Raw genomic sequence first — 20,752 nt, forward strand, 5'->3', positions numbered from 1 at the left:
GATGATGTATAACTTTGATTTGAATTGTAACATGTTAGAAAATTATGCTTAGATATGTTGGTTAACATATATTAAATTTGGATCATTTGATTAAGAATTACAACTTTTATTTAATATTTATCTTTAGTGAAAGTTTAATTCACATGGTTGTATCAAGCATTAAATCAAGTTGTAATGTGGTATTTAAATAGGCATTGGCATATTCTCTAACATAGATTAAATTGAGGGCATTTGGAATTGTTTAAAAATCTAGAGGAAATTAATTAATTAGCTTGATTAATTTTATTTTAAGTGTTTTAATCACTTAACTTGTCATTTGATGTTATATATATGATGACCATGACATGTCTTTCAATATATATTAAATTGAGGTTATTTGGATTAACTTGGAATTTAAAAAATTTAACTATTTATGTTTAATTAAATTCTACTTTATTACTCCATTAATTTAATTGCATTTTGGAAGTTGTTTCTATATTTAAATCATGGATTTGGATTTGATGTATGTTCACTTGATTACTTTTGAGCATTAGATAACATAGTTGTTACTTTTATATTCATGAGAATATGTTTTTCCTTATTGAATATATTGTTGCTGTATGTAAGGAATTGCACACTTTGTATTTGACATCTTACATGCCATAGTAGTTGTGAATTTTGAGCATGTATTGTATAAGTTTCCAAAATTTGGAGTGTACTTGGTAAATAGTTGATATCTTGTATATACATGTTGATATATATACGTTGTTGCACAATTTATTGATTTTGGAAACTTGGGGATGTCGTTGTTTGGCTACGGCTAGGACTTGGTTCTAGTACGGGGGATTGTCCCTCTATATAGTCTAGTGCGCACATAGGGAGGTTACCCATGGGCTAGTAACCCTAAAGTAACTATGTTGTCAGTCTGATCCGGCGTGACGTCCGAGTATCCACTTTGTTTGATTTTGTATTTCATTTCAAGTTGATAACTAGATGATATCGTAACTTATTGTTCCTTATTTGATTTCCTATTTTGCGCTTAAGATGTAGCTTTGTGAAAGCATGCTTCATGCGTTGTATTAGAAGTTCCATTGTTGGTTAAATTGCATCGATATCATAATTTGTGTTTCGATGTTCAAATGTAGTTTAGGAATGACCTTATAGATTCATTTTGAACATAGACGTTAGGTGGCATGACCCACACTTGTTGTTTTCGTAATTTTGGATTTCAAGTTGAAGACTTTGAGAATCTATATCTTGTTGCCTTGTATAACATGTTTCCATGTTGTTTGAATTGCATGAACAATGTGATATGATAGAAATGATCTAGGTAGCTTAGGATGCTCCCTGGGTCTCATCTTGACATAGACGTTAGGTGACATGAGCCCCTTTAACATGTTTCACCATAAGGGGATAAAATTGCATAATGCTAGGTCGATGCATGCTAATCTCCTCCGAGTAGCTTTATGTTACTCACCCCTACGATACTGGGGCATATTTTAGGTACAGGACTCAGGATTTTAAGATTCCATTGCTCCTTGGATGGCTTACAGTTTCTAAGTTTCTATTTTATGCAAGTGTTAGCATAAGATGCCTCTTTGTAGCCCTATTTGTTTAAACTTGCATTCGTTGATTCGTATATGTAAAGTGTACGTAAGTGCACTCTTTTCAATGTATTTAACATGTATGAAATGAAGCCAGAGGCCAATGACATGTATCTCATTTTCTATGCACTTTTGTTTTCAAAGTTTATTATGAAAATATTGGAAAATGTTAAGTCATTACTTCATAACTTTCGCATCGGGTGTTGGAATTTCATATCGTTTCTGCCCAGACTTAGAATCAGATGATTCTTGAGTCTAATTTTGTTCATTTTTCGTTGCCCTTCCAATGGTGTGCACGGTGGCACCCTTTTCAGTGAGAAATGACCATTTTGCCCTTAGTTCATCTCTTTTCAGGTTAGGAATTCTTGCTTCATTTGCTTGGCTCATTTGAGTTCCGTGGCTTCATGGAGAGTCACTTTGGGGCCTTAGGGATGACGTGCATCTCTTGAGGTCATTTGGCTTCTTTCGCTTCAGCATTTCGGGTTCGTTATCGGGTCAACTTCCGGTTCATCACTAACGCACCGGGTTGAGAAATCCGGGTCGTTACACCCCTTGTTTGGTGCAAAATGGTGGGGAAGAGGATGAGAGATGAGGGATTGAGATGGATGAGGGAGAGATACAAGTGAGGAATGAGGAGTAGGAGAAGAAGGATCAGGGAAAGGGAGAGGTTGGGACGGCTGTATGAGAGAGGGAAGATATAAGGTTTAAAATGGGCCTTGGGATTGGGTGGGTTTTAAAGAAATCCCGATGGTTGGGGGGCCCCTCTGGGGTACCATGGTGTGGCATGAGGCAAACCTGGCGTGCAGCTGAGGCACGCAGTGGCAATTGGCGGGCCCCCGCAAGAAGCGGCGGGCCCCCGCGAAATCTAGCAGGGATTGGAATTTCATTTTAGCCGAACGGAGGCTGGGTCGGGATCCAAATATTTTCTAACTGGAAACTTAAGCTCCTATGGACCCTAGACACCTTGTATGACCCTCGGAATAGGAATTGTATCTCATTTACAAAAGCCCTATTTTTGTGGTCCAAATTTCCCATGATTTTTAGATTTTTTGAGAAAATTGTCGAAACGACCTTGAAAAATTCCAAAAATGGTATTGAGACCTAAAAATGACTAAGTAAGCCTAAAGTGACTTTTGGAACATAATTCGAGACAGTTTTGAAATAGTTCAAATTTTAGCTACACTTGGCTAATTTTCAAAAAATTTGGCCAAGGCAATTTTGGAAGATGGAAGCTTTGGAATTGAAAGAATTGGTTCTCAAGGGGGTTAAATTTAATGTCGATAGTTGGACAAATCATGATTTCGCATCAGTCCTCATAAATTGGGTTCGTTAATAGGACTTTATCCACTTTTTGAGTCGGGACTATGCCATCGACATAAGGTTTGATCCTTTGGCCATTAACCTTAAAGAGAGATCCATTTGTGGGATCATGAAGCTCAATGGCACCATCAGGAAAGATGGATGAGATAACATATGGACCATCCCACCGTGAACGGAGTTTATCGGGAACTGAAAAGCCAAACTTTCTGTCCGGGGGCAAAAGACTTATTGACAATTTGTTTGTCATGGAATACTTTAGTCTTTGCCTTGTAGATTTTGGCATTTTCATACGCATCATTTCAAATTTCCTCAAGCTCATTGAGCTGTAATTTGCGAGTAGAACTGGCTTGCTTAAGATCAAAGTTGAACCATTTTATGGCCCAAAAAGCATAGTGCTCTAACTCAACCGGGATATGATAAGTTTTGCCAAAGACAAGTTGATATGGTCACATGCCAATGGGCATCTTTTAAGCTGTTCAATAGGCCCAAAACACATCATTTAGTTGTAATGACCAATCTTTGTGATCCGGTCGAACCGTTTTTTCCAGAATATGCTTGATCTCACGATTAAATACTTCCACTTAACCACTCGTTTAAGGGTGGTAAGGTGTGGCAACCTTATGAGTGACAGAGTACTTCAGAAGGATGGATTTGAGATAGCAATTACAAAAATGAGAACCTCCATCGTTTGATTAAACAAACTTGACCACAACTTTATGGTCATTGGTTTTGGTAACCTTAGCCTCAACACATTTAGACACGTAATCCACCGCTACGAGAATATACTCATAGCCATAAAAGAATAGAAACGGTCCCATGAAGTCAATTCCCCACACATAAAAAATTTTCATGATTAAAATGGGGGTCCGGGGCCTCATGTCTCTTCTAGACATGGCTCCAAGCTTTTGGCAATGCTCACAAGACTTGCAAAAATTATAAGCATCCCGAGATAGAGAGGGCCAATAAAATCGGCTTTGAAGGACTTTGTCAGTAGTTTCTTGGCACTGAAGTGTCCTCCACATGCAAGAGTGTGGCAATAATTGAGGACACTTTGGAATTTAGTTTCAGGAATGCATCGCTGGATGATTTGGTCCGAGCAATACTTGAATAATTCCAGATCTTCCCAAAAGAAATTTTTGACTTTGGAGAAGAATCAGTCTTTCTCTTGTTTGGATCATTGGGATAGAATTTTTCCTACTGCAAGGTAGTTGACAATATCCTCAAACCAAGGAAGATTTGTATGAGAAATCTGAAATAGTTGCTCATTTGGGAAGGAATCACGAACTGTAGCAAATTCAGAGGATTTATTAATGAGTAGACACGAGGGATGGTCGGCAACGACATTATCTGTCCCTTTTTTATCCCAAATTTCAATGTCAAACTCTTGGAGTAAGAGTATCCGTCAAATTAGCCAGGGTTTGGTTTTTTTTTTTTATCGCAAGCAAATGCCTTAAAGCGGTATGGTCCTAAAAGACAATGACCTTAGACCCAAGAAGGTAGGAATAGAATTTGTTCAAGGCATATACCACAGCTAGCAACTCTTTTTTAGTGGTGGTGTAATTCAATTGAGCATCAGAAAGAGTTTTACTAGCGTAGTAGATAGCATATGGTAGCTTGACCACACACTGGCCCAAAATCACACCTAATGCATAATCAGATGCATCACACATGATCTCAAATAGAAGAGACCAGTTAGATAGTTTCATGATTGGGGCGGAAGAGAGAAGAGTACGAAGCTTCTTGAAAGCTTCCAAACATGTCTTATCAAAATTGAAGGTAATATCCTTGGCAAGAAGATTACACAAGGGCCGGGATATTTTACTGAAATCCTCGATAAAGTGGCGATAGAAGCCGACATGACTAAGAAATGAACAGATTTATCAGACAGAATTTGGAGGAGAAAGGTTAGAGATCAATTTGACTTTTGCTTTGTCGACCTCAATTCCCCTTTTAGAAATAACGTGCTGATAAGCGCCGAATATTGTATATTCAAGCGCCCTAAATTGCATTAGTAAAGTCCGTTGTATGTTAATTTAAGTAGATTATCTTCATTTCTATGTTTTTATGCATTTTCAGGTTCCTTGGCCCAAAAGGAGCAAAAATAAGGTGTTGTGGATTTTTGATCAACAATGTGCTCAAAATCTGAATTTCAGGCAGCAGTGGAACTCGATTTTGATTGCCACTTTTGACCCAGAAATATCTAGATCTAGACTTCCATTATAAAATGGCATATTTAGAGCTCTGAATGAGCTTTCTAAATCTTCAAACGGTTTGTCATTCGGAGCTCAGAGTAGAGAGTTATTGCCTTGTTACCAGAGGTGCGCAGAACTGCCTGGCAGCAATGAAATGCTGCCTTGATCTTCATTTTCGACCAACTATCGTTGAGAATTGGATCTCCACCAAAACATGAAGTATTTAAAGCTCTGAATTAGCTTTCCAAATCTTCAAACATTTCATCATTCATAGTTTGGAGCGTAAAGTTATGGCTGTTTAACCAAAGTAGGTCTGGGCGGAGCAAGTGAAACATGGAGCTTTTTACACTAAATTCGAGTGCTCGAGGCCGTGCTTCGAGTGCTCGAATTTTGGGCAGATTGTTGTTCGGGAATAGGCCATTTCAGCCACTTGCACTCTACATTTACCAACTTTGGATTTCCCTATTGATGAGGTGGTTGAGGATGTCTTTTGGGGGAGAGAGAGAGGCCTTATCTATAAAAGAGAAGAGAAGGGAGGCCACACAAATTCATTAAGTTTCATTTTACAAGATAGAGGAGAGAGAAGAGAGCAAGAAAGAGGTGTTCTTCAAGCTCCAAAGAGGTGCACGAAAATGGAGATGAGGATGATGCTTCTTCCTTCTTCTAGCTCACCAATGGGCAACTAAACCTCTTCTAGGGAGGTGATGAAACCCCTCCCTTGTAAGCATGTGTTAGTATAGTTTATTTTTGGGGATTACAATGTATTTTTGATAGTCTTTCCATGATCAAGAGCCTCATTTTTGTTGTAATGAATGTTGAATGTTTATAAATGATTATTGTGAGTTATTCATCTTGTCTTGGATGGTTACTTTTCTTAATCATATCGCTTGCACTTCCATGGTGACAATGGAAGTTAGATCATGGAATGGTTTTAATGGCATGGAGTTGGAGAACCTAGATAGTTCATGGCTTAGGGTTTCCCTTTGATGGTCTATACTTGATTCTTAGCTTTATGTGCATTCACCATTTAAATTAGGGTTTGATAATCCTTGACTTAGTAAGCATGTTTTAAGCTACATTTTAGTTTAGGTAGTTGATCATGTGAACCTTTGATGGTTTATTCTTGCCTTTCTATTTGAATGAACTTCTTGAGGATATTATAGCAACCTAGTATTGTTATGTATCATGACTATCATATATGTTGTTTTTCCCTTAAATTAATCTTAACCTAGCATGTGTATAGGGATGGAGGTGGATTCATTTCCTTAGCCTTCTTTACTTGTACTTCACTCCTTTGAATTCTTGCAATTTATTGTTTTATGCACTTTTAATTTCCTAGCTTAAGTGACATCCAACAAAACCTTTATAAACCCTTCATCATTCTAAGAATGATTCTATACATTTAGGTTGTATTAGACTAGCGCAGTCCCAGTGGTTCGACTTACCCGGCCAATAGCCCTATTTTACAATGATTCGTGCTATTGCGAAGAGGGTTGATTTATAATTGATTTCAACCGTCGATCAATTTTTGGCGCCGTTGCCGGGGACTGCAAATGGTTTAGCGACCAAAGTTCTAGGGTTAAATTTTAGTTTGATTGTGAATATCGTGTTTTGTGAATATTCCTTGTGTGTTTTAATCATCTTTAAGTGTAAGTGAGATTCTAGGAACTCGAAGTTCGCCGTGGGAATGCTAGCAAATTTTAAGTCTAGAGGACGCCGGGTAAGTCTCTTGACCTTCTAGTTTCGAATTGTGAATATCGTGCATGTGTTAAGCTTAGAAGTAGATAAATTGCAAGCCCTTGTCGAGGCTAATCTTTATTGTGTATTTCCAATTCCAAGCATCGGTCCTTGTCATGGCCAATTTAATTTTTGTCTTGATAATTGAGGAGAAAGGGAATATCATATGTAGAGGTTATGGTGATGAAGTGTTGTGTTGATTGCTTTGTGTGTTGTTGAATTACTCCTAGATGGAGGATAACTATCTTCCAACTCAATTCTACACACCACATGAGTTTTGTGCATTTTGCTCTAGTTATACACATCATACAAGAGAATGTCTTCCAATGAGACAATTCTCGGACTTCTATCTAGAGCAACCAAATGAAAATTTCTTTGAACCGGGTAGTGGTCCATACTTCAATGGTTATAACTCGGGTTGGGGAGACCAACAAAACTTCTTGTGGCATGACATAGGAAATTCAACCCCATAATCTCATATGCAACCTTTTCAACCCAATGATCATTCTTTCCCGCCCTCTTCTCCTTGTCCACCGTCTTCATTGGATGAATTTATTGCTGCCAATGAACAAATGATGGAGTCTTTCCACACACAAATGATAGAGTCTTTCCACACGCAAATGATGGACTCCAACAATCAACTATTGGCTTCCCTTGCTAGCATGCAATCCACAGTAGAGTCTGTCAATCAAGTGGTACCATATCACCAGTCCCAAGTTAGTGCAATGATAGATGACCAAATATCTCAAATTCAACAAAGGATTAATGCTAAAAATCATGAAGAGGAGGAAACATTTTCATTTGAATTTATGGCCAATCCAAAAGAAAATTCTATGAATGATGAGATTACTCCTAGTAACTTTCATCATGAGAATGATCAAGTGGTTATTACATGTGAAAATGATGAAATGGTGGTTGAAGATCAAATTGTTGCCCCACATCAAAATGAAGCAATTGTGGTTCAAAATGGGAAAAATAATGATGTAGAGATTGTCTACCCTACTCCCAAACAGCCCCTACAAAATCCTTTAGTTGATGCACCTCCTTTAATGGAGGATCCTCTAAAAGCTTGCTTAGCTCATTTCAATTATGAGGATTTTGATGTTGATAAGTCTATTTGGGAGGTAAATTCTTTGTTTAATATTCATCCACCCATTCACTCTCTTCCTTGGGCAACATCAAATGTATCCCTCTCTTGGGAGCTTGCACCTTCTCTCATTCCTTCACTTGAGTTATCTCAAGCTATTGAGCCTGAGCTGCCGGATAAGTGTGAGTAGGATGTTGAAATTCTGAAGGATAATTGGTCGAGCATACCCGTGCTCAATATGGCCCTTCACAAGTCTTTGCTTGATGTGCCTTCATTTGATCCACCTTTCCCTCATCCAAATCAGCCCCTAAATAATCCAAAGTTCTTCATTGAGGATGAAGAGTGGATTAAGGTCTTTCCATTACCTCTTTCCAACTTTTGTCTTCAAGCTCTTTTCCTTCCGCTTCCAAAAGAACTTTCTTACTTAGGGAAACTTGAATCTCTAGAGAGACATGGTATAGGGTAAGGAGGACTAACTTGATCTCGGTGTGTCTAGCTATCGAGATTTTTGAGGATTAGTGCCTGCTCTAACTTCGTCTAGCTATCGACATTAAATTTAGCAAAGCAAGGGAATAAATTCTTTCGATGTTCCAATCTTCCCTACCTTCTCAAATTGCTCGTGCCTTGAAATTTTCTGGGAAATGGTTTCGAAAAGCCAAAAATTTGATTTTTCTGAAATGGTCTTCAGTTGTGTTCCGCAATTTTAGACCGGCTTCTTAGACCTTCTCAGCCCTAATTTTCATTCCCGAAAATTTCCATCGCTTCCTAGCAATTTCATCGGATCTTGGGAATGCTTCTCATGTGCATATTTTCTCATTTTTAATGCACAAGTTGGAAATTTTCTCAAATCCCATCCATGCATTGAAGAGATGTTCCAAGGCTTGAAAATTTTCTCAAAATCATCCATGCATTGTGTGGGGTTGCAAAAGTTGGGAAATCTTCTTGAAATCATCCAGCACTCATTGAAAAAATTTTTTTGCACAGTTTGAAAAATTTTCTAAATTTTCCATGCATTGCAATGAAGTGTAGAGTTTGACAATTTTCCCTCTTTGCATTAGAATGGATTGAAGTTCAAAAGTTTGAAAATTGTCCATGCATTAGAACGAAGTTGAAAAGTTTTCAAAATTTTCCATCCATGCATTACATTGGAATGAATTTGCAAAGTTCTAGAAAAATTTTCAGAAATTTAATTCATGCATTGTGTGATGTTGCAAAGGTTTAAAAATTTTTCCTACATTCATCCATGCATTTGAAGAGACCAAATTCCATCCATGCATTTGAGATGAAGTGCAAATTTTAAATTTTTCCATGCATTGAATTAAAATGGAGTTGCAAATTTTAAAAAAATTTTCCATGCATTTGAGATGATTGCAAAGTTTGAAAAAAAATTGCACAGTTTGAAGCATCTTCCAAACTTTCCATGCATTGCATGAAGTTGCCAAGTTCTTGATTTCCATCCATGCATTGGTTTGGAATAATGCATGCAAGGTCTGAAAATCCATCTAAGTATTGCTTGGCATCAGGTGCAGCAGTTGCAAAAAAAAAAAAAAAAAAATGTCTTCACCATCAATTCGAATGCTACTGTCAAAATTTGGAGCAATCTAACTCTCATTTGGATTGCTCCAAACTTCCTCACCATCATTCCGAGGCTACTGCTTGTATTTGGAGCGCTCTAGCTTCCATTTGGATTGCTCCAATTGTGAACCAAACTTCCATGAGCCTACTGCCTTCATTTAGAGCACTCTAGCTCCCATTTGGAGTGCTCTAAATGTGAACCATCAATCCCAAGCTCACTGCCTTCATTTAGAGCACTCTAGTTTCCCATTTGGATTGCTCCAATTTTCAGCCCAACTTCCGTAGCCTTCTGAGCCATTTTAGGGCACTCTAAATTCTGGTTTGAGTGCTCGAACTCCATGCACCAACCAACCCTCACTCTCTGCCAAAATCTCGAGCACTCGCAATACCATTTCGATTGCTTGAAATTGCTTGCACCAAACACCCGAGACACTGCCTTCATTTCGAGTGCTCGCAGGCTCATTTTCGAGCACTCGAAGTTAGCCTCTCACTTTCTTTTAAACTCACCACTCCACCTCTCTCTCTCACCACTCAGCAAACCCAAGACCTCCATGCTTGCAGCAAGCTCCTACAACCATGCAACCTTCTCTCGGCTTCCTCCCAAAACACGATCCCCAACCAACCGACACTCCATGCAAACCATCATCTCTCGGCATCAACCTCACAAACCCGAGCCACACTCATACCCACTTCGACCCTCCCATGCATTCCACTCCCACCAACCAACCCCCATTTCCTGCCCTACCCAAACCATCCCTCTCAAACCAACCTTCTCTCTCTCTCGGCAACACAACAACAACCCACTTCCTCAACTAGCCGAGCCCACTGCCGGATTTTCGAGCACTCGAAGCCACATTTCTAGTGCTCGAAATACCAACCCACTCACCAACCATGCACACCATGCACCAACAGACCACCATCAACCAAACTTTACTAACTCACACAAACCCAACCCTCTCCACCAACTCACTACCGAGTGCTCGAGCACTCTCAAGCAACCCCACCTTCAAGCCCACAAACCCACCATGCCGAGTGCCAACCCAATCCTCACAGCAACCAACATGACCTCCATGCAAGCTTCACCACCCCACCCAACTTTCTCGGCCTCCCTCTCATCCCACCATGCAAACCCACGATCTCCATGCATGCAACAAGCTCCTCAAACCATGCAAACCAAGCATCACCCAACCTCACAACACCCTACCCTCTCGGCATCCACTCCTATCTCCCTCCTTCAACCCACTTCACCATGCAACCTCAACCAAACCCAACACCATTTCTCTGCAAAATTTTCGAGCACTCGAAGCCAAGCTTCGAGTGCTCGCAGCTGCTCCATTTCCACACCACCCAATCTCGGCTACTACCCATTCATGATCCTAAACCCAACTTCCTTCCATGCAACCCAAGTAACCAAACCAACCCTACAACCATCCCAACACCATCACACACATCCCCCCATCCACTCTTCTCTTCTCGGCATCCAACCTCAACTCCTCCAACTTACCTCTCGGCACCATCCCAACAACCAACACCATGCATGCCCAAAACCCACTCCACCACCATCCAACACCATGCACACACTAACCCCTCACGGCTAACCAACCTTCCTGAACCAACCAAACCATTTTAAACTATATGGTGAAAGTAAAAGATAATTGGACATAAAATAAACTATATTCAGCACATAAAAAAAAAAAAAGAAAATATATATATATATATATATATATATAATAATAATAATAATAATAATAATAATAATAATAATATTAACAATAATAATAATAAATTAATTATTTAATTAAAAAAAAAACTTTTTTGTTGTGCTCATTTTGTGTTCATCTCTCTAAATGCATGGCTTTTGGCATTATTTTGTTTTCCATTTTAAACTTCTACCTAATGTGTGCCAATTTGTGTTTTTGTATAGATTTCTCTCTTTCAATAACATTCATATTTGTATTCTTATTTATGTTTTGATTTTTCTTATGATACCTATGCTTTCACTTGCGTATAGTAGTTGTGTTTTGACAGGTCTTCCTATCCAAGTTTGGGGGATGCGTTTTGCGCATTCACATCAATGGATATTTTTGCATTCATCACTCCACTTGGTAATATTATTCTTTTACCTTCTTTGCTCTTTGTTCTTATTTTGTTTCACTTGTCTTCACACATTGAGGACAATGTGACATTCAAGTTTGGGGGTGCAATAGGACATTTTTGGTTTCACATTTTTGCTAAGCAATGATAGTATGATTTGAACTTGTCAGGGATGAAGCATATATTTAATACCATGTGTATAGAAGTTATTGACATTTTTGAAAATAAAGAAAAATTTGAGTTGAAATAATCATGTGGATTCAAATTAGTCTGTATAAATGTCTCAATTAGATTCTTGCTGGATTTGACACTCTTTTAAGCTTCACAATGCACAGATGCACATTGGAAACTTAACTGTGAGGCATGCGACTTAATCAACCTTGACCTTGGCCTAGTTAATCTGATTTGATGAACCTAATAGATGAATATCTTTGGCATGATTTAAGTTGTCTAAAAAAAAAAAAAATGAGAAAGAAAGAAAATAATGACCAGTTGACGTTCGTAGCCTTTCCAACTCGAGCTATTAAGCCCTAGGAGTGTCTCTACACTTAGCACCCTAAAGCCGTCTGGTTTGGGAGATGTTGGCCTAACGCTTGCTACAAAAGTTGGTTAGAAAGCTTAAAGGACTTAAATATTGCACGGTCATTCAAAAAAAGTTGTAATAAGCATGGTTCGTTGGAGTTCGTAGCCTTTCCAACTTGAGCTATTAAGCCCTAGGAGTGTCTCTACACTTAACACCCTAAAGCCATCTGGTTTGGGAGTTGTTTGCCTAACGCTTGCTACATAGGTTGGTTAGAAAGCTTAAGGGACTTCAGCATTGCACAACCATTCTATGTTTCGCTTATGAGGTACAATAAATTGTCAACAAGCAACAAAAGTTGTCTTATAAATAAAATCATGTCTTAGGGACCTCATTTAAAGGGGAATTCAATGATTCGAAAACTTATGCTTGGAAATTGGAAAAGAAAGTAAAAGCCGTATGTTGAGAATCCAATTCACTTTCACTGAAGCTAGAGTTGATTTCCATTCAAGAGATGATAATTGAGTTATTTATATAGTCTATGATGTTGATACATGCATGTTGAAATGTGTTTAGTATCAATGCTTCATATATGCAAGGTAGTCTTCCCAATGACCCCATCTCCAGCTCTTTTTCTGTTTCAAGTTATTTTTGAGCTATGTATATATCTCATTTTACCATGGATGATATTTTTGTAGTAGCATGCCCATGGTTGTCTTTTCATTAGTTTTTCATTGTAGTTTTGCTAAGGGACTAGCAAAATGTAAGTTTGGGGGTGTGATAAGCGCCGAATATTGTATATTCAAGCGCCCTAAATTGCATTAGTAAAGTCCGTTGTATGTTAATTTATGTAGATTATCTTCATTTCTATGTTTTTATGCATTTTCAGGTTCCTTGGCCCAAAAGGAGCAAAAATAAGGTGTTATGGATTTTTGATCAACAATGTGCTCAAAAGCTGAATTTCAGGCAGTAGTGGAACTCGATTTTGATTTCCACTTTTGACCCAGAAATATCGAGATCTGGACTTCCATTATAAAATGGCATATTTAGAGCTCTGAATGAGCTTTCTAAATCTTCAAACTTTTTGTCATTCGGAGCTCGGAGCAGAGAGTTATGGCCTTGTTACCAGAGGTGCGCAGAACTGCCTTGCAGCAATGAAATTCTGCCTTGATTTTCATTTTTGACCAACCATCCTTGAGAATTAGATCTCCACCAAAACATGAAGTATTTAAAGCTCTGAATTAGCTTTCCAAATCTTCAAATGGTTCACCATTTAATTCTTGCCTTTCTATTTGAATGAACTTCTTGAGGATATTATAGCGACCTAGTATTGTTATGTATCATGACTATCATATATGTTGTTTTTCCCTTAAATTAATCTTAACCTAGCATGTGTATAGGGATGGAGGTGGATTCATTTCCCTAGCCTTCTTTACTTGTACTTCACTCCCTTGAATTCTTGCAATTTATTGTTTTATGCACTTTTAATTTCCTAGCTTAAGTGACATCCAACAAAACCTCTATAAACCCTTCGTCATTCTAAGAATGATTCTAGACATTTAGGTTGTATTAGACTAGCGCAGTCCCAGTGGTTTGACTTACCCGACCAATAGCCCTATTTTACAATGATTCGTGCTATTGCGAAGAGGGTTGATTTATAATTGATTTCAACCATCGATCACGTGCCCCAAGACAATGCCTTCTTGGACCATGAAATGACTCTTTTCTCAACTTAGAATCAGATTTGTCTCCTTACATCTTTGAAGCACAATGGATAGATTATGGAGACATGAGGTAAAGGAAGATCTAAAGACGAAAAAATCATCATTGAATACTTCTGAAAAATTTTCGACCATATCAGAAAATATGGACATCATGCATCTTTGGAAAGTTGCCGGTGCATTGCATAGCCTAAAGGGCATGCGTCTGTATGCAAAGGTTCCAAAGGGACACGTGAATATGGTCTTCCCTTGATCTTAAGGATCAATTTCCACTTGGTTATAGCCAGAATAACCGCTAAGAAAATAGTAATAGCTTTGGCCGGCAAGCCTCTTTAGGATTTGATCAATATTTGGAGTGGAAAATGATCCTTCTTAGTGGTAGAGTTGGGTTTTCGATAATCAATGCAACCCCGCTGCCCTGTAGTGGTGCGTTAGGGCATGAATTCTGCATCTAAATTTTTAACAACGATGAGGTCGAATTTCTTGGGAACAACCTGAGTGGGGCTTACCCACTTTCTATCCGAGATGGGGTAGATGATTCCGCATCTAGTAGCTTGATCATTTCTTTTATAACCACTTCCTTCATATTTGGATTCAACCGGCGCTGCACCTCTCTAGAAGGTTTGGCGTCATCCTCCATATGAATGTGATGCATACAAATAGAGGGATTGATTCCTTTCAAATTAGCCACTGCCTAACCAATAGCTTCTTTGTGCTCTTGTAGCACCGCTAAAAGGCTATTTTCTTGGTACTTTAAAAGGTCCGATGCAATGATGACTGGAATAGTTTTATTTACACCAAGAAACACATACTTGAGGTGGGCCGGGAGCGGCTTTAACTCAAGTTGGGGTGGAGATTTCAATGAAGGTACTGGAGGAGTGCTGGAAAGTTGAGGAAGTGGTCTCTTGGCATTTTCCAAGAGGGAAAGTCCATGATAACACCAACTTGGAGCAAAGAATTTACTTCTTGTTATCACTAAAGACACACGAGATTGTCGGGACACCCGGATCCTTATACTTTGGAGGAGTGTTGTGCAGAATTATCGTATTCACTTGTTTAGTTAGTCTTACCTTCTTTGGTAAATGACTTTTGGAAGTGCGTTTTTAAGTACACAAATCCTTGAGAAATTTGGTATAGGTAGGAATATGCTTGATAGCATCCAAGAAAGGTAGGTTGATTTTTACTTGCTTAAAGACCTCCCACATATCTTGAATTTTACAGACTTTGTTCCCAAAATGTGTCGACTCTTGGAGACGTTGAGGAAACAGAGCCTTAGGCTCATAAGAGGTCTCCACATTTGGGGTAACAAGCTTGGAATTTTCAGTACTGGACTTTGGACTTTCACGAGTGAAATTTGGATTAAATAAGCTAGGATTTGGATTTTTGGGAGGAAGCACTTTTTCATCTTTTCCTCTATCAACCTTATTGTCCAAAATTCGACCACTCCGAAGTGTGGTGATTGCTAGGACATGTTCATGAGTAGGTCCACTCATTGGAGGGGCTTCGTCAATCACATGGATCCCTCTAGGATTCACACATGGTTGAGTGGGAAGCTTTCCCGTATCCTTTTGAAGAAGTTGTTTAATTGAATTAGCTATTTGTCCCATTTGATTCTCAAGTTTAGCTATTGACTGAGTATGTGAATGAACCATTTAGAGAGTGGGCTGCAATGATGTCAAGAGTTGCTTGTTAGATTTTAACATTTGCAAGTTAAGGGATTCCATCATTTACTTATTTACAGCAAGAATCTCATCAATTGGAAACACAGGAGGTGGAGTAGAAACATTTGGATTATAGGGTAGACAGTAACTTGAAGAGGCTTGAAATTGCCGGTTTAGAAATTGAGAAGAGGGCTGATTTTAATGCCCTTGATTTTGAAATGTCAAATTTTGTGGGGCTAGTTGCCTCAAGAAAAATTCGGATGATCTCTCCGTCTCGGATTGTAGGCATTGGAGTAGGGGTTATTTCTAGGCCTAGAAAATATGGCATTTGCTTGCTCTTGATTCTTACTAGAAAATTGCTCTGGCATGGGGCAATCTTCCGAGAGATGGAATGGGCTAGTACATGATGCACACACCGCACTTATTGAATTTTGAGACAAAGAAGGAGAGAGATATGGTGCTATTAATTGATAGAATTTGTGAGCTATGGTATCCACTTGAGAAGATTCTTCCCTCATTATCTTTAGTTGACATAGATTGGTGTTCTTTGCATTGGTTGATGTTGAGCCCTACGAGAATTATGTTGTAATGAGTTTTCACTCAAATTCTCGAGTAAGGTCTAAGCCTCATCCGCATTTTTAGACATGAACATTCCTCCACATAATGAGTTAACCATAAGTCTATGTAGTTCGGTTAAACCATTATAGAAAATTTGCACCAATTGCCATTTTGGAATTAGGTGGTGCGGATATTTCTTAAGTAGGTCTTAAAGTCTTTCCCAAGTCTCATAGAGTTGTTCTCCATCAATTTATGAAAAACTAAGAATGGAACGCCTCATTTGATTGGTCTTACTCACAGATAGTATTTTTTTAAGAATTCTTGTTGCAATTGTGCCCATGTAGTGATGGAATTTGCAACAAGGGAGTCCAACCAATATTTTTCCCTAACTTTTAAGGCAAATGGGAAGAGGTGCAAAGAGAGTGCATTTTCAGGGAAGCCCTTCATCTTGATGCTAGAGCAGATTTCAAGGAACTCATCCAGATGCTTATAGGGGTCTTCATTTTCAAAGCCGTGAAAGGATGGAAGCATTTGAATTGTGCTAGACTTAATCTCATATTGGGGTGCATCGATGTTTGGCATCACTATGCAAGAAAGAGAGGCATAAGTTATAGGGATGAAATGGTACCTAAGAGTCATAGGTACCATATTTGGAATTTCAGCCCTATCACGATTGATTTCCTCATCCCTCAAATTTTCTTCATTTCCTGCCATGGTATTAAATTCAAGTTCGATTCCTCTTATATTTTCGGATTCCCTAAGGTTTCTTCTAAGAGTCCTTTCAAGTGAATTTACGTTAATTGGGTCTTCAAGAGTTGGTAAAGATAATGATCTACAGCCCAACATCAACAACAAAATTCACACAACCAATACAACACCCATTCACAATAACATCCACATAAATGTTCCTTTTCTCTTCAATTATTAACAAAATAGAAAATAAATGGCCGCGACAAGGACTGATGCATTGTAAAATAAAAAAACAAAAATAGCCTTGATAAGGGCTTCATAATCAAAGATCTCTAATTCATACACATGCAAAATATTCACAACTTTTGAAACTAGAACTTTGAAAAACTTACCTGGAGTCCTTTAGACTTACAATCTTTTAGTTTTTCCTTGGCAAGCCTTGAGTTCCTAAAATCTCACGAAAGTACTTCAACATAGAAATCACCAAAACCAAATTGAAAAATATCCATAAAACAAAATATTCACAATCAAACCAAAGGTGATATTTAAGCCTCGGATACAAAACCGTTTGCAATCCTCGGAAACGGCACCAAAAATTGGTGGGTTGAAATATGTTTACCAATAATAATTAACACTTGCAATAGCACAAATCATTGTAAAATACGGCTATCATAAGGGCAAGTCGAACCTCAGGGATTGCTAGTATATGGCAACCAAGGTTGTAAAATCACTTTGCTTGATGAAAGAGGTGTAAGGTTTGGTTTGTTTGTCACTTAGAACTAAGACTTAAAAGTTACATAAAATGGAATGAAATTAAGATGAAATGAATTTATATAGAGGGAGCTAGGGAAGTGAATCCACCACCAACTATATAAACATGCTTGCTTGTAATTAACTTGGGGAATAACATATGTATGTGACCATGATATGTAGTAATACATGATTGCTACATTATCTTCAAGAAATATATAAAATCAAGAATTAAGTATAGTCTATCAAAGTTTTACATGCTTGAACTACCTAAACTAGGGTATAGCTTATGACATGCCCACTAAGCTAAAGATTATCCAAATCCTCAATAAATATGAAAAGAAAAACATGAAGTTAAAAACTAAGAATAATCCATCAAAAGGTTGCCCTAAGCTATGGACTATCAAAATTTCATACAACATGCCATTAGAACCAATTCATAATCTCATCTCCATTCTCACCATGAAGATATAAGTAATATAATCATGAGAAAATGCAATCTAAGACAAGACAATAAGTTCAAAATAATCATCTATTGAAATTAAGATTCATTACAACTTGTGTAAAGCTCTAGATTATGAAACCATCAAATACATACTCATTCCCCAAATAAAAACACAACTAGAGCATGCTTACAAGGAAGAGCTTCATCACCTCCCTAGAAAAGGAGTTAGTTACCCATAGAAGCAAGGGAGGAAGAGGTTGAAGAGCTCAGCCCTTCCATTTTCACCCCTTTCAGCAACTGTAACCCAAAAACCCTCAAAAACACAATATTTCTCTCTCTAGAAATCCTCTCAATCTTGCATAATGTTTTACAATGATCCAACTACCATAAATAGGCAAAAGATCCTACCAAACTCCTTTAATTTCGTGGTCAAAAATCCCTAGAAGAGTGTAGACCCATCCTTTCAATCAAGGGGACAACTTTGGGTAAAACAATGTAGACCACGATCTGCTGTCTGCAAATTGACCACGATCTGCTGTTTGTAAATTAACGGGCGCCCGCAGCGTATGGCAGGCCCCCGCAGCGTATGGCGGGCCCACGTGGGGTGCCATGGTGCTTTCTTCCGCACGCAATAAAGGGCATCCTGGGGCTGCTGTGGCAACCAAAGGGCGCTCATGGGAACTGGCAGGGCCCAGCGAAATCTGGAGGCTATTGTTGGCCGACGCCAATAGGATTTGTGCATGGCTAACGGGCGCTCGCCATGGTATAAATGGGCTTAAAACACTTCTCTGAAATTAGCCCCGGGCTTGGGTTAATGACTTTATCTTCCTTTTCAGGCTCTGCAGAATGTGTCCATGAGTTCATTGGACTATATTTACTTAGCAAAACTGTAAATCCTCAGCCCGGCATGCATTGATCTTCAAGAACTCACCAAAACCTTAATTTTATTTCTTTTTAAGGAACAAACCTAAAAGTGCACAAAACCACAAAACTGAAGATAACCTATACAATAAAACCAACCAATGGACTTAACTAATGCAAATATGGGCGCTTGAATATGCAATATTCGGTGCCTATCAACCTAAACCCCTTATGTAACAAGATTTCAGCCAATGACTCCCAGACCAGATGGTCTTAGGGTATTAGGTGTCAAAACACATGCCTAAGGACTTAATTACTTAAGCAATCTTGGTACATATATGAACTGGACCCTTTTTAAATTCTTTTCTTCATATTTTTTTCTTTTCTTCTTTCATTCACATTGGTGAAAGATTTTTTACTTTATTTCATACATACCTTTTCTTGTATTTATTTTTATGCCTCGGTTGTCAAAATTATCAAATCCACCTGCTCATATTAGCTTAACTCAAAACAAAACAAAACTTCCAATTCATACCCCACAAAATTCATGCAAGTGTGAATATGTACAAAGTGTAATATTTCAGAGATCAATATCATCAAACAATAATTATCCTAACAAACTGGACCACATGCCATCAACTGATCTAAAAAAATTTCAACAATCCTTTTCCAACATTATTTTGGCATACATACCATTTCTAACCAACATCAGACTGCAAATAAAATATATGACAATCAATAGACTCAAAATCATGCTTATAACATCAAATTGCAGGACCTTGTGTTAATTTATATTGTTAAAAAGTTTTAAAAATTCCCCCTTACCCCCAAATTTAGTGTGCACATTGTCCTCAATGTGTGAAAACCAAAAGAGAGTTAGAAAGCTATTGCCATACAACCTCAAACCAGTAAATAGATACCAACATGAAGCACATGAGGGTAAATGAGAGAAGTCTCCCCCAAACTTGGTCTGTAGTACCCGGCAAAATTAGTACACTCTAACACACATCAAAGTATCAAGTATATAGAGTAATAATAGAGAAATATCACATGTAGTTCAAATATCAACATAAGTATAACATATGCAAAAAGCATGTATATAAATAATCAGAATTAATACAATGTTGTGAAATAACAGACGTAGGGCAAAAATACAACATAAAGAAAGAAATACATAACAATTACTGCCCTAGTCCCCAAAAGTGCCTATATAATAAATCAAAATACAAAAAAGCCCTAGACAATTAATCTATATGAGGTGAAGGAGGATTTATAGAAGTAGATGCAGTAGACGGAGTGCGGCGTAAAAGCTCAGCAAGAATGCTCTGCTGCTCCATCAGTATCTGTCTCAACACTGTCTGTCCATCCTGCAGCTCTACCATTCTGGCTTGTAATTCTCTGATCTTAGCCTGAGAAGAACTCTTAGGCTGTGCTGTAGGAATTGGACTTCTCCTCAATGGTTCCTGGCTCTCAGAGGTATCCATCTCATCCATAGTGGCCTCATCATCATCATATCTTCTTTCTTTGCTACCGCTGCATCTACAGGATTGGCAGAAAGAATAGTAGGTGGAGGTGGATAAAGTGGTCCATCTAGTACATATGGCATACCTCTAGCCTCGGTATCTAATCGCTGACGATCTTCCCTGATCTCATCATCAAGCCCCCACTCCCTGCATCTTGTCTTGGGCATATGGCCCCAAACATTATTCTACTGAGTAAAACGATACTGTGTGAAGATTATCATCATGGCCTCATTCGGGAGTAGTGGAACTCTTGAGATCTCCATCAGGCATGTAATATACTTAGGGATTGCAAATGGTGGGTAGGAGGGCGTCTAGCCTCTCCCATCTCATCACAGAGCTGGCGCATTTGTAAAATTATTAGTTGGGGTATGGATAACCCAATAGCTGGCATGGAATGTGTAGTGCACATCCACCATCTCTGTGCATTGCCTTATC

Source organism: Cornus florida, unplaced genomic scaffold (genome assembly GCF_030987335.1).
Source record: "Cornus florida cultivar Cherokee Brave unplaced genomic scaffold, ASM3098733v1 CherokeeBrave_3.0.0_Hap2_Chr02, whole genome shotgun sequence".
NCBI lineage: Eukaryota > Viridiplantae > Streptophyta > Magnoliopsida > Cornales > Cornaceae > Cornus > Cornus florida.